Source organism: Rutidosis leptorrhynchoides, chromosome 10, assembly GCF_046630445.1.
Source record: "Rutidosis leptorrhynchoides isolate AG116_Rl617_1_P2 chromosome 10, CSIRO_AGI_Rlap_v1, whole genome shotgun sequence".
In the NCBI taxonomy this organism is placed as follows: Eukaryota; Viridiplantae; Streptophyta; class Magnoliopsida; order Asterales; family Asteraceae; genus Rutidosis; species Rutidosis leptorrhynchoides.
Genome location: NC_092342.1, coordinates 344,238,082 through 344,251,819, shown reverse-complemented (window position 1 = coordinate 344,251,819; position 13,738 = coordinate 344,238,082).

The following is a 13,738-nucleotide window of genomic DNA, read 5'->3' as shown; positions in this document are numbered from 1 at the left end:
GGCGCCATTACTTGTATGGTGTCAAGTGTACGATTTATTCGGATCACAAGAGTTTGAAACATCTTTTTGATCAAAGAGATTTGAATTATCGTCAACGTAGATGGATGGATGTGGTGAAAGCCTACGATTGTGAAATACTTTATCATCCGGGAAAGGCGAATGTGGTCGCGGATGCATTAAGTCGAAAGAGTCAACATCCGGCGATACGAGTAGGATCGTTACGTATGATTATTACTAACGATTTTCTTGAAAAACTTGGTGTGATTCAAATTGAAGCTTACGTTCACAACAAGCATGCGGAACGAATTGTGGGGCAATCAGAATTCATTACTATGGGTTCGCGTGGTTTGTTGTCTTTTCAAGGAAGAGTGTGGGTGCCTAAGATGGGGGATTATTGACGAGTGCTACTTGATGAAGTACATAAGTCAAAGTATTCCATTCATCCGGGCGTAACAAAAATGTATCTTGATTTAAAGAAGGCGTATTGGTGGACGGGCATGAAACGTGATGTTGTTAAGTATGTTGAGTAATGTGTCACGTATTTGCAAGTTAAAGCCGAACACCAAAAGCCGTATGGTAAGTTACAACCGTTAGAAATCCCAAAGTGGAAATGGGAGCACATTACCATGGATTTTATCACAAAGTTACCAAAGACGGCGAGAACCCAATTTGATTCAATTTGGGTGATAGTTGACCGATTGATAAAAAGTGCTTTGTTTCTTCCCATTCGAGAAGCGATATCGTCGGAGACCTTGGCTAAATTGTTTATCAAGGAAGTACTCGCAATGCATGAGGTTCCTATAACTATTATTTCGGATCGAGATACCCGTTTTACATCTCGATTTTAGGAAAAGTTCCATGACGATATGGGTACACAATTAAAATTGAGCACGGCGTATCATCCTCAAACGGACGGTCAAACCGAACGTACGAATCAAACATTAGAGGATATGTTACGGGCGTGTATTATTGATTTCAGTGGTAGTTGGGATGAGCACTTGCCTTTGGTGGAATTCTCGTACAATAATAGTTATCATACTAGTATCGGGATGCCACCTTATGAGATGCTTTATGGGCGAAGGTGTCGAACTCCAATTTATTGAGGTGAAGTGGGATAAAAGGAAATCGGGAGTACCGATTTGGTTTTAGAAACGAATAGCAAAATCGATATGATTCGGGCTCATTTAAAAAGGCTCAAGATAGACAAAAGTCATATGCCGACAAGCGTAGACGAATGATCGAATTTCAAGAAGGTGATATGGTGATGATTAAGATTTTGTCATGGAAAGGAATTATTCGATTTCGAAAATGGGGAAAGTTAGCTCCTCGGTTTATTGGGCCTTTTAAAGTTTTAGCTTGTGTGGGCGAAGTCGCATATCGTTTGGAATTACCCGAGGAACTTGCGGAGATCAATAATACATTTCATGTTTCCCATCTCCGTAAGTGTCTTGCAGATGATTCTTCATGGGTGTCATTAGACGAAATTGAGCTAAACAATAAGTTAGAGTATGTTGAGGAGCCGGTTGCAATACTTGACGAAAAGGTGAAAAGATTGAGAAATAAAGAGGTGAGAACTTATAAGGTTCAATGGCGTCGAAGTATAGGTTTCGAGTTCACTTGGGAGCCCGAAGAGTTTGTTTTGGTCTATCTTCCTGCTTGTCATGCGGCATGGATTGCGAGGGCGTAATCCGGTTTAAGTGGGGGAGAGTTGTAAGATCCAATTTTTATCAGTTCAGTTGGACGCCGTCCAACATGGTGGGACGCCGTCCTGTTTTGAAGGGCTGGACGCCGTCCAGATGGCCTGACGAGCCAGCTTTGGTATTTTGATATTTAAAAAAGGGGTAGTTTGGTAAATTCACTATGTGAACGAATTTAAGACCCTAGATCAGTTTTGGTGAGCCTCATTACTCCATTTCCATCTACTTTATCATCTTCCATTAAATCCTAGAGAGAGAGGAGGTTCTAGTGTGAGAGAGCTCCATTAAAGGAAGAAAGAGGTTGAATCGGGCCTTAGTGCGAGTTCTAAAGTTGTTCATCTAATCGCTAGCTACGTGATGATTGTGTGGGTAAGTTATAAAACCTAATTTATTTACTTAAATTAAGTTAAGGGTTAGGGTTTGGGTTAGTGTTGCACTTAAAACCCATTTGTTAGTGATTTGGGGGTTTTGGGTAAGTTTGGGTCATGAAGACCCAAAAGATGACTAACCTAGGGTTTTAAAAAGTTAAAGTGTGTAAATGAGTCTTAAAGGCTTAGTAAATCACTAGCACATTTATAGTTAATATTAGTGGCTATCATTTGGGTTGTGGGTACCCAAATGGGCGTGTTGACCTCGAAATGGGTCAAATGGGTCTTGGGCGACCTAGGTTGTTAAATGTGTATGAGAACACATTAAACTTGTGATTATAAAGTGTTTAAGACCATATTTTGGCTAGTGTTAGGGTTTCTTTGGTGTTGACCCAAATATTAAGGTTAAGGGTGCAAATGGGTCGGAATTGCATCTTGGGTCAAAATGGCACTAGAATGGGGAGTAAGTTGGTTGACCAACTTGAGTTGTGATTGATTATGTGCTAAATGTGATAGGTACGTTACATTGAAGTTGCAAGCTTGGTTATCTTTCGCAAAAGACTCTAAGGTGAGTGGAATAATTATATGCGTAGGTATATAATGTATCTATTTGTTGTAGCGTGAGATGTGAAGTGTCGAGGTGCTAAGACACCACGTTTCACGCGACGAGTGAAGTGTCGAGGTGTTAAGACGCCACTCGGAGTGAATCATCGAGGTGTTAAGATGCCACTCTAAGTAAATGATGGGTGAAGCATCGAGGTGTTAAGATGCCACTCGGGGGGAAGCATATAGGTGTTAAGATGCCACCTAGGAGTGAAGTGTCGAGGTGTTAAGACGCCACTCTGTAAAATAATGATTGAAGCATCGAGGTGTTAAGATGCCACTCAGGGTGAAGTACCGAGGTGTTAAGGTGCCACCCTAGGGTTTAGTGTTACGAGGTGTTAAGTACACTAACGGATGTTATGAACACCGATGGCATTTTCGCGAGCGCCATTCCCTTGTACGATTGGTTAACCATGGTCATTTGTGTTGAGTTGTAAGCATATTTTATGGTTCAAGTTATATACATATATGTGCCCTTGTTATGCTAGCTTGTGATATAGGAGGTTAATAGCCTTGTACTTGAGATGTTAAGCTCTTTTGCGTTGCTAGTATGTATGCGGTATTTGTGTACGTGTGCAAGTAGGTATTTTATATATGTACGTGTATAACTATTGCATTCACTAAGCGTTAGCTTACCCTCTCGTTGTTTACCTTTTTAGGCTCCGGCGTGGACAAAGGCAAAGGTATTCGGTTGGATTAGTGGTCTCCCGCTTATTTTGATAGGGGATGCTTTTGGGTTAGCTTTTTGAAGTTCGTCTAAGATTTAGGTAGTTTAACCCCAAACACCATGCTCTAGTGTCGTTTGGAAATTAAACTTGTATTGGTCGAACCTTGTATTTTTGATCGAAACGCGTAAGACGGGTCGATGTGGGCCCGATGTTGTACAACTTGTTTTGATGATGGAAACCTCTTATTTTATTATATTGTGATATGTTGTAAAAAGGTTTTCGTTTAAAAGTGTCGGCAAGCGGGATTTCCGCTCGTGTAAGTTGAACCCGGGGACAGCAGCTTCCAGGAAATCTGGACGCCGTCCAGATATGCTGGACACCGTCCCGGTCTTAAGTGCTGGACGCCGTCCAGATAACTGGACGCCGTCCAGTTGTGCTACAGCAGAATTTTTTTTTTGTACACGTTTTGGTGAATGGAAGTCGGGATGTTACAGGAAAATTCTCCATAAAATTTTGTCCGGTTTTGTGGGGAATATAATGACTTCAAAAATGTGTTTTGCGGCCATTAATTATCATCAAAACGAGACTACACTCTAACATATTCGCATTCAATATCAAATTTAGAAACAAAAACAAAAATAAGGTTATCAATCTAGAAAAAATAAAAAAGCGACTAAAAATACTCGAACAATAAAACCAAGATGTTATAAAAGCAGCAAGGTTTTTTGGCTAGTTGTAATTACACTTTTGTGAATGAATTACAAATGAAGGTTTGCACCTCTATTTATATAAAACTTTGAGGAGGTGGAATGGTGTGAACATAACATGGTGTGAACACGAAAATGGTGGCTAGCCGTCATTGTTACCAATTTTGCTTCTTCTGTATGTGTTGTCAAAAGTTGGCAACTTTCAACATTTAGAAAAATTTAGATTACGGATAAAATGGAAATATCTAGATGACGGCATCTAGAAGATACGGTTGGAAATCATCAATTCTCCCCCTCCAGATGTATCCATAGAAAACATTCCTGTTATGTCTCTGCATAACTCTAACTTCTCTCGAGTTACCACCTTTATTAACATATCCGTAGGATTCTCCTTTGTATGGATCTTCACTAGTCTCAACAGTTGTCGATCAATTACCTCACGTATCCAATGATAGCGAATATCAATATGTTTTGTACGGCAATGGTACATGGAGTTCTTCCTCAAATCTAGAGCACTCTGACTTTCACAATGTACCTTGTACTCCTTTTGCTTGATTCCAAATTCTTGTAGATAATGCTTTAACCATAACATTTCTTTTTCAGCTTCTGCGGCAGCAATATATTCTGCTTCGGTTGTGGATAATGCTACACATCTCTGCAGTCTTGACTATCATGAAACAGCTCCCCCTGCAAAAGTGTAAATGAAACCTGAAGTAGATTTCCTACTATCGGAATCTCCGGCCATATTCGCATCTGTATATGTCACACCCCCAAATAGGGCCTGGGGTATTTGTGACTAATTATATCAAATCACAGTTGTATAAACAAGAACGACTCTATATGAGACGTTTTATTGAGTTTTGCAGCGGAAGATAAATAGATTACATTGTATTTAGAACATTAAATGTCTTTAATTGATATGATATGTAATGAAGACTCCAAGTATAGCAAGCAATCATCATCAAAGCAGCAGATATACAGCGGAAGCAATACATAAGTACCTGAGAATAAACATGCTTAAAAAGTCAACACGAGGTTGAGTGAGTTCATAGGTTTGTCATAAATAATGATTTCAGTAATAGTGTTAGACCACAAGATTTGTTTTCATAAGTAGATCACTCAGATCCAGTCAAGTTGATCTCCCGCAGGATCAAAAAGTTATGCCAGTGCGTGATATTTAGACTAAACGTTGTTTGCCCTGTGACAAGTTATTCTGTCCTTGTTGTTTAATTTCATTATCAAGTAATACAAAGTCTTAGTCAAATGTATCGGGGACGTTACTCCCGATAGGCCTATCCCCAATAATTAAGAATGTCGTAGCAATTAAAAATATCAATGTAGGGACTTAGTCGGACATAGCCGGGTATAGCATAGTTTTAACAGTTGGTACTGATATTTAGACTAGACTTTCAAGTTTGCCCCGTAACAAGTTATCGTTTATACTTGTCGGTTGGGGACTTGCTGGTCATAGCCCAACATATCACAGTTTAATAGTTGGTACTTGTATTTAGACTAGACTTTCAAGTTTGCCTCATAACAAGTTATCGTTTATACTTGTCGGTTGGGGACTTGCTGGTCATAGCCCAACATATCACAGTTTAATAGTTGATACGTGTAAAACAGTTATAAAAGTTGCGCATGTATTCTCAGCCCAAAAATGTAAAGAGTAAAAGGGATCATATGAAACTCACATTAAATAGCAGTTGAATTATTCCACGCAAGAAGGAAAGTAAAGCAAGTAAGTGATCTGGATATCAACCTTGTGGTATAACGTTTGATTAGTTAATGTCTAACTTGACATAAAGTATGTTTATTAATATAGCAACTATATTGACAGTGACGGTTTTCGAGAAAATTTCCTATTTCTCAAAAGTTTCTATTTTTGAAAACCTACTATTTATGAAAAACTTCCACCTATAGTAAGCTTCTAGTTTAAGAATGTTCGGGTTATAATTCTTAACAAAGATGTTGTACAATCTCGCCCAAACTTCGTCGCTAACATGCAAGTCACTCGAATGATCTATTGTTACCGAGCGGCCCAGGATCTCTTGACCAGAATCTAAGTCTTGGCATTCGAGATCCATAAGCGTCCCATAATGGTAACAAGGATCACCCTAGGCCACAAGTAGCGGTGATGTTTGTAGTCTTTGTACACTATCTTTAATTATAACCTTCACGTTAGGTGCGTATATACATATATATTCATTAATTCGATTTTAATTATAACTCCTATATATTAATTCATAAAAATACTTTTATAATTTTTAGTAACATATATTACTAATTATAACATGTTATTTATTTTAATTTTAATTGCATATAATTTATAACATTATTTACATGTTTCGGTAAAAAAATAATAAACCGAAGTAAATAGTAAAAAGTAAAAAGTAAAAAGTAAGAAAAAAATACTTACTAGTAGTAATTCTTCAAAGAGAGAATGAGAGAAATTTTGGTGTGAGTTTGAATGAGAAATGAGGGGTATTTATACTTGAAAAAATTAGGTAAAAAGAATAAAATAATTAAAAGAAAAAGAAATATTTTAATTTTTAATGGGATTTTAAAATTCAAAAGTATTAAATGTTAGGTCATTGGATAATGCACAAAATAAAATAATAAAAGTAGTTTTCCATTATAATTTTTAATTAAAAAGTAATTTATTTTTTATTTATTTATTTTATTAAAAAAATCATTTATTTTAAGGATTTTTTATATATTTTTTTTTAAAATAAACAAATTGATTTACTACTTTTCCAAGAATATTTGTCAATATATTTTTTTTATTCATAATAACAATACTGATAATAAAGATATTAATTATTGATATCTTGTTTAAAAAGGATATTAATAATAATAATATTAATATATCAAATTAATGCGTAATTATTTACAAATAATTGTTCGTGAATCGTCGGAATTAGTCGAGGTTAAATGAAATCAGATAAAGATTTTTGTTTAAATTTTGCCGGAAATTTACGGGTTGTCACAGTATCCCCCTGTTAATAGAAATTTCGTCCCGAAATTTAGTTTTTGCCATCAGTCGGCGTTGTTTGTAAACAGGTGAGGATATTTTCATTTTATTCGATTTTCACGTTCCCAGGTATACTCGGGGCCTTGCGTGAATTTCAACGGATAGAATATTGTTTTGTTTTAAGAGTTTAAGTCTTACGATTCATAAATTCTACGAAGTGCATTTTATTATTAATGCGGAGGTTATCTAAAGGATTTAATCAAGAGTGTCATTGATCAGGTTTTCTCAGAAAGAGATGATGGTGCTATATAAGCATGAAATGTGTTATGAATAGTAGTGAGCTTATTTAAACCTTGAGCGTTTATGTCACAATATTAGGGTAGATAAAACAGAGAGGAGTTAATGAAAATCATGGTCATGATATTTGATAGAGATCGTCATTATTTACAACAAGGATATCTTAATGAGGTATATGAGTTGAAAATAGACTTTTATCAACATTGGGTAATATGGATTAAACGATTTGATTATAGGAAGAGTATAAACGAAGCTATCGTAAAAGATTGAAATGAGGAAATTAAATGTTCGCCTTAACTTTTGACGTAGTCACGATTGATTTCCGGGATTCAAGGAATTAGAGGAAATCTTCGTAGTCTATAGGATTTGATTCTCCGGTAATTAAGGAAATTAGGATTTTCTTTAATTAAATGCGGTAAATTGCCTCGATTGCTGTGTCTGGAATTTCGCTATAAATTAGCTTCTTCCGTTCCACTTCTATATTTTCTTTCCTCAATTCATATTTCCAAAAGATTTGTTAATATGCTCAATCCAGTTCTTGTTCTTGACCTTATATTGGTTATCTCCACAATCTTCCTTCTTTTCTAACTCCCACCAGAGGAGTCTGTTTACTTCTATTATGCTCTAGGATTTACTGTGTTTTTAGTTCTCCCGTGTCTTTGTATTGCTATACGCATTGATATACACGGTTTGTAATTTCAGTGTTGTTATCGGGCTTTATATTTTCCCTTATATGTTGGAGCTCTTTGCCTTTTTATTCTCCTCTCAACTCTAAGTAAAGCGAGTAATGGTCCAGAATTTGTAGGTATGAAGTTTCGAATGATCATAATATACAAAGCAGAAGGAAAAGTAATAGCACGATTTGATTTGTCAAATTATCAGAATATCTGGAAAAGACCGAATCATCAAGAAAAATATTTTCTTGATATGTTTAGAGGTTAAATAGAATGTAAGAGTCGTGTGACATGGCAAATGATGATTATAAAGTCTATGAATCATTATCTTCCATTAAAAATTTAGCATGACTTACTGTAATATAATCACGTTGGCCTGACGTCATTATATTATACTAACTCATGCTTCAATTCCCAACACTTCTTCAAAACATTTATAATTTAAACTTGAATATAGAAACTAAAACAGTTTCCTTTATGATGTGATAAAGTTATCGCAAAGAGATAATTAATTGCTGACAAGAATCGTTATAAAGATGTCTTCAGAAATATAGAGGATATTTATAACGAAAGATACGGTGATATCTTAGAATTTCTAAGATCCAATGACGAGGAAAATTCTTCTATCTCCTCTGCATTTAATGCTACCATATCGGAATCATTGTTATCAATCCGAGATGGTTTCAAGATTTTTTTTTTTTTTAGATGATTAAACGCTTATTGTAATCGTCAACGAATCTAATGGTTAACGAATAGGCGTTATTGATTTTAAAAGTGATGAGTGATAATTTCGGTGGTTTGATGTGATAATTCATTGCAGAATACGAATGAATGAATGTAGTAATCTTTAGGAAGATAACACCTACTAAAGCTTTACTTGAATTTTGATATGTTAATTTCAGAATGTGTAATTGATTTTGTATGAACATGATTGTGTATCATTGTGAAGGTAGTATGTATAATTAATGATTTATGAATCGAAATTGAAGAATGTACAGTGTATTAATGTGAGATGTAAATATTTCTCGGGTATTACCTACCCGTTAAAATATTTTCACAATTAACAGTTTGTACAACAGAAATTACAATCTTTATGAAGATATACGTTCATATATGTATTCTTCAGATATAATCATGGATTTAATATAATATTAAACTCATTTGATTTACGGTTGAAACAAGAATGAATAATCTCCAAAACCTTTAGAGATTTCATAATTGTCGCGAAATATTTCGCTAATGAAGTTATGAATCAATACATTCATCGTTACACTTGATTTATTATGAAATGGAGTTTATTGTGTTGAAGCAGTGATTAACAATTGTTAAGTCATTAACGAAGGGTGTACATCATAGCATATTAGTGATATGAATTAACCAAGTAGTACATACTAGTTGAGATTCACACGTAATTGCTTAGTACGACAAGATTTATTATTGTTCCAAATCATATATATATATAAAGTATACATATATAATTCTTCGCGAAGAATGAGTCAATACATCTTAACTCATTATTACTAATATTCCTTGGTATCTATGGGCGTATGATGTTGATGTTTGAGGTACTGAGTGTGATGTTAAGGTGTGGGATGCGGATGTTGTTGTTGATGAAGATGATGCTGTTGGTGGTGATGTTGATGGTACTGTTGGTACTGGTGGTGATGCTGGTTATGCTGCTGGTGCTGCTGATGCTTGTAGAATTCGCACCAAATTCTCCAGAGCCACCACTCGAGCGCGAAGCTCATTGACTTCTTCTACTATTCCGGGATGATTGGCGGTTGGAACAAGGGGGTGAATAAGATCTAGAATTTTTGATATTATATATTCGTGACGGGATACCCTGAAAAGAAGAGAGAAAATGGTATTTCGGACTGGTTCGCCGGTAAGCGCTTCAGGTTCTTCACCAAGAGGTGAATTCGGTTGGTGGAAGGGATCACATTCTTCTTGCCTCCATTGATTGATTCGACTACGAACCCATCCCCAATTCATCCAGAATAGATGATGGCTGATTGGTTAGTTTGTTCCGGTTACGTTGCCGTTGGAGCTCGAGGAGTTCGAGAAATTCATGTTATGTGTTTGGAATAGGGTTTGATATGAAATGGGTATTGAATACTGAATGATATATTCGTCTCCTTGAATACGTATTTATAGCAAAAATATTTCCATGATTTACGGAGGAAATTTAGGAAAAGTGGTAGACAAAGTTTACTGGGATAGATATGATAAGATATAATAAGATATGATGTGTCTATATTCCAATAATGGCAGTATGGCGTGTCGAGATCATAAAATGATAAGTATGTAATCTGATAATCTTTCGACTAAAGACTTTCAATTCGTAATGGCCTATTCAGGTCTAGGGGCTTGAGCTATAGGATCCTTTAAATCGGTAATCCAAACCCTTCCATTCTAGAGTTTCGTAGACGCCATCCGTCAAGAAAATTCAATGATAAAAAATAACGAGAAATCAAAGATTTTGAAAGTAATGAATATGAATAGTAGAGATTTCAAGAATCATTGATAACATTTCATGTAATACATATGTAATACACAAAACCATGATAGATGACAAAGGAATGTCGAGAATTTCAGAAATCATGGTGTCGCATTTAAATATGGTGGTGGAATTGGATAGTACTTAGGAGAATGAGCAGAGTTCTTAGATTGGCTTGGCATTCTAAGATAAGTAAAGTTTCTAAAGTATATGGTAGCATTTAACAGTTAAAGGCAACAATTAAAGGCACTATGGTCAAGGATAGTTGTAGTCCTACATTGCTACGGTACCTAATTGTATAAGGCACACATAAAATGCAATCCTGGTTCTCTACAACAACCTGCTCTGATACCAATCTGTCACACCCCCAAATAGGGCCTGGGGTATTTGTGACTAATTATATCAAATCACAGTTGTATAAACGAGAACGACTCTATATGAGACGTTTTATTGAGTTTTGCAGCGGAAGATAAATAGATTACATTGTATTTAGAACATTAAATGTCTTTAATTGATATGATATGTAATGAAGACTCCAAGTATAGCAAGCAATCATCATCAAAGCAGCAGATATACAGCAGAAGCAATACTTAAGTACCTGAGAATAAACATGCTTAAAAAGTCAACACGAGGTTGAGTGAGTTCATAGGTTTGTCATAAATAATGATTTTAGTAATAGTGTTAGACCACAAGATTTGTTTTCATAAGTAGATCACTCAGATCCAGTCAAGTTGATCTCCCGCAGGATCAAAAAGTTATGCCAGTGCGTGATATTTAGACTAAACGTTGTTTGCCCCGTGACAAGTTATTCTGTCCTTGTTGTTTAATTTCATTATCAAGTAATACAAAGACTTAGTCAAATTTATCGGGGACGTTACTCCCGATAGGCCTATCCCCAATAATTAAGAATGCCGCAGCAATTAAAAATATCAATGTAGGGACTTAGTCGGACATAGCCGGGTATAGCATAGTTTTAACAGTTGGTACTGATATTTAGACTAGACTTTTAAGTTTGCCCCGTAACAAGTTATCGTTTATACTTTTCGGTTGGGGACTTGCTGGTCATAGCCCAACATATCACAGTTTAATAGTTGGTACTTATATTTAGACTAGACTTTCAAGTTTGCCTCGTAACAAGTTATCGTTTATACTTGTCGGTTGGGGACTTGCTGGTCATAGCCCAACATATCACAGTTTAATAGTTAATACGTGTAAAATAGTTATAAAAGTTGCGAAAGTATTCTCAGCCCAAAAATGTAAAGAGTAAAAGGGATCATATGAAACTCACATTAAATAGCAGTTGAAGTATTCCACGCAAGAAGGAAAGTAAAGCAAGTAAGTGATCTGGATATCAACCTTGAGGTATAACGTTTGATTAGTTAATGTCTAACTTGACATAAAGTATGTTTATTAATATAGCAACTATATTGACAGTGACGGTTTTCGAGAAAAGTTCCTATTTCTCAAAAGTTTCTATTTTTGGAAACCTACTATTTATGAAAAACTTCCACCTATAGTAAGCTTCTAGTTTAAGAATGTTCGGGTTATAATTCTTAACAAAGATGTTGTACAATCTCACCCAAACTTCGTCGCTAACATGCAAGTCACTCGAATGATCTATTGTTACCGAGCGGCCCAGGATCACTTGACCAGAATCTAAGTCTTGGCATTCGAGATCCACAAGCGTCCCATAATGGTAACAAGGATCACCCTAGGCCACAAGTAGCGGTGATGTTTGTAGTCTTTGTACGCTATCTTTAATTATAACCTTCACGTTAGGTGCGTATATACATATATATTCATTAATTCGATTTTAATTATAACTCCTATATATTAATTCATAAAAATACTTTTATAATTTTTAGTAACATATATTACTAATTATAACATGTTATTTATTTTAATTTTAATTGCATATAATTTATAACATTATTTACATGTTTTGGTAAAAAAAATAATAAACCGAAGTAAATAGTAAAAAGTAAAAAGTAAGAAAAAAATACTTACTAGTAGTAATTCTTCAAAGAGAGAATGAGAGAAATTTTGGTGTGAGTTTGAATGAGAAATGATGGGTATTTATACTTGAAAAAATTAGGTAAAAAGAATAAAATAATTAAAAGAAAAAGAAATATTTTAATTTTTAATGGGATTTTAAAATTCAAAAGTATTAAATGTTAGGTCATTGGATAATGCACAAAATAAAATAATAAAAGTAGTTTTCCATTATAATTTTTAATTAAAAAGTAATTTATTTTTTTTATTTATTTATTTTATTAAAAAAACCATTTATTTTAAGGATTTTTTTTATATATTTTTTTTTGTTTATTGATTTACTACTTTTCCAAGAATATTTGTCAATATATTTTTTTTATTCATAATAACAATACTGATAATAAAGATATTAATTATTGATATCTTGTTTAAAAAGGATATTAATAATAATAATAATATTAATATATCAAATTAATGCGTAATTATTTACAAATAATTGTTCGTGAATCGTCGGAATTAGTCGAGGTTAAATGAAATCATATAAAGATTTTTGTTTAAATTTTGCCAGAAATTTACGGGTTGTCACAGTATAGCCTTCCAAGATTGGATCAGCTCCCTCGTAACAAAGACATAGATTCGTTGTACCTTTAAGATATCTGAGAATCTATTTTACCGCATTCCAATGCTCTTTCCCGAGGTTTGAGAGAAAACGATGCACTGTTCCCACTGCATGAGCAATATCGGGCCTTGTACACACCATCGCATACATTAAACTTCCAACTGTTGAAGAATATGGTACTGGCGACATCTCCCCGATCTCTTCCTTGGATGAGAGATATGAACTCTTACTTAACTTGAAATGGTTGGCTAATGGTATACTAACAGGTTTGGCATCGTTCATATTGAACTGTGAAAGCACTCATTCAATATACTTCTCCTGAGATAGCCATAACCTTCTATTCTTCCTGTCTCGGATTATCTGCATTCTTAAAATTTGTTGTGCATGTCCTAAGCCCTTCATGTCAAAAGACTTATAGAGTTCATTCTTCAGCTGGTTGATCTTCGTCGTGTATTTCCCTACGATCAGAATATCGTCTACATATAGTAGAAGAGCAACGAAATCTCCTTCAGAAAACTTCTGAATGTAGATACACTCATCTGCTGCAGTTTTCTTGTACCCTTAACTCACCATGCACAAGTCAAACTTCCTGTACCACTGCCTAGGTGCCTGCTTTAAATCGTACAAACTTTTCTTCAGCTTGCA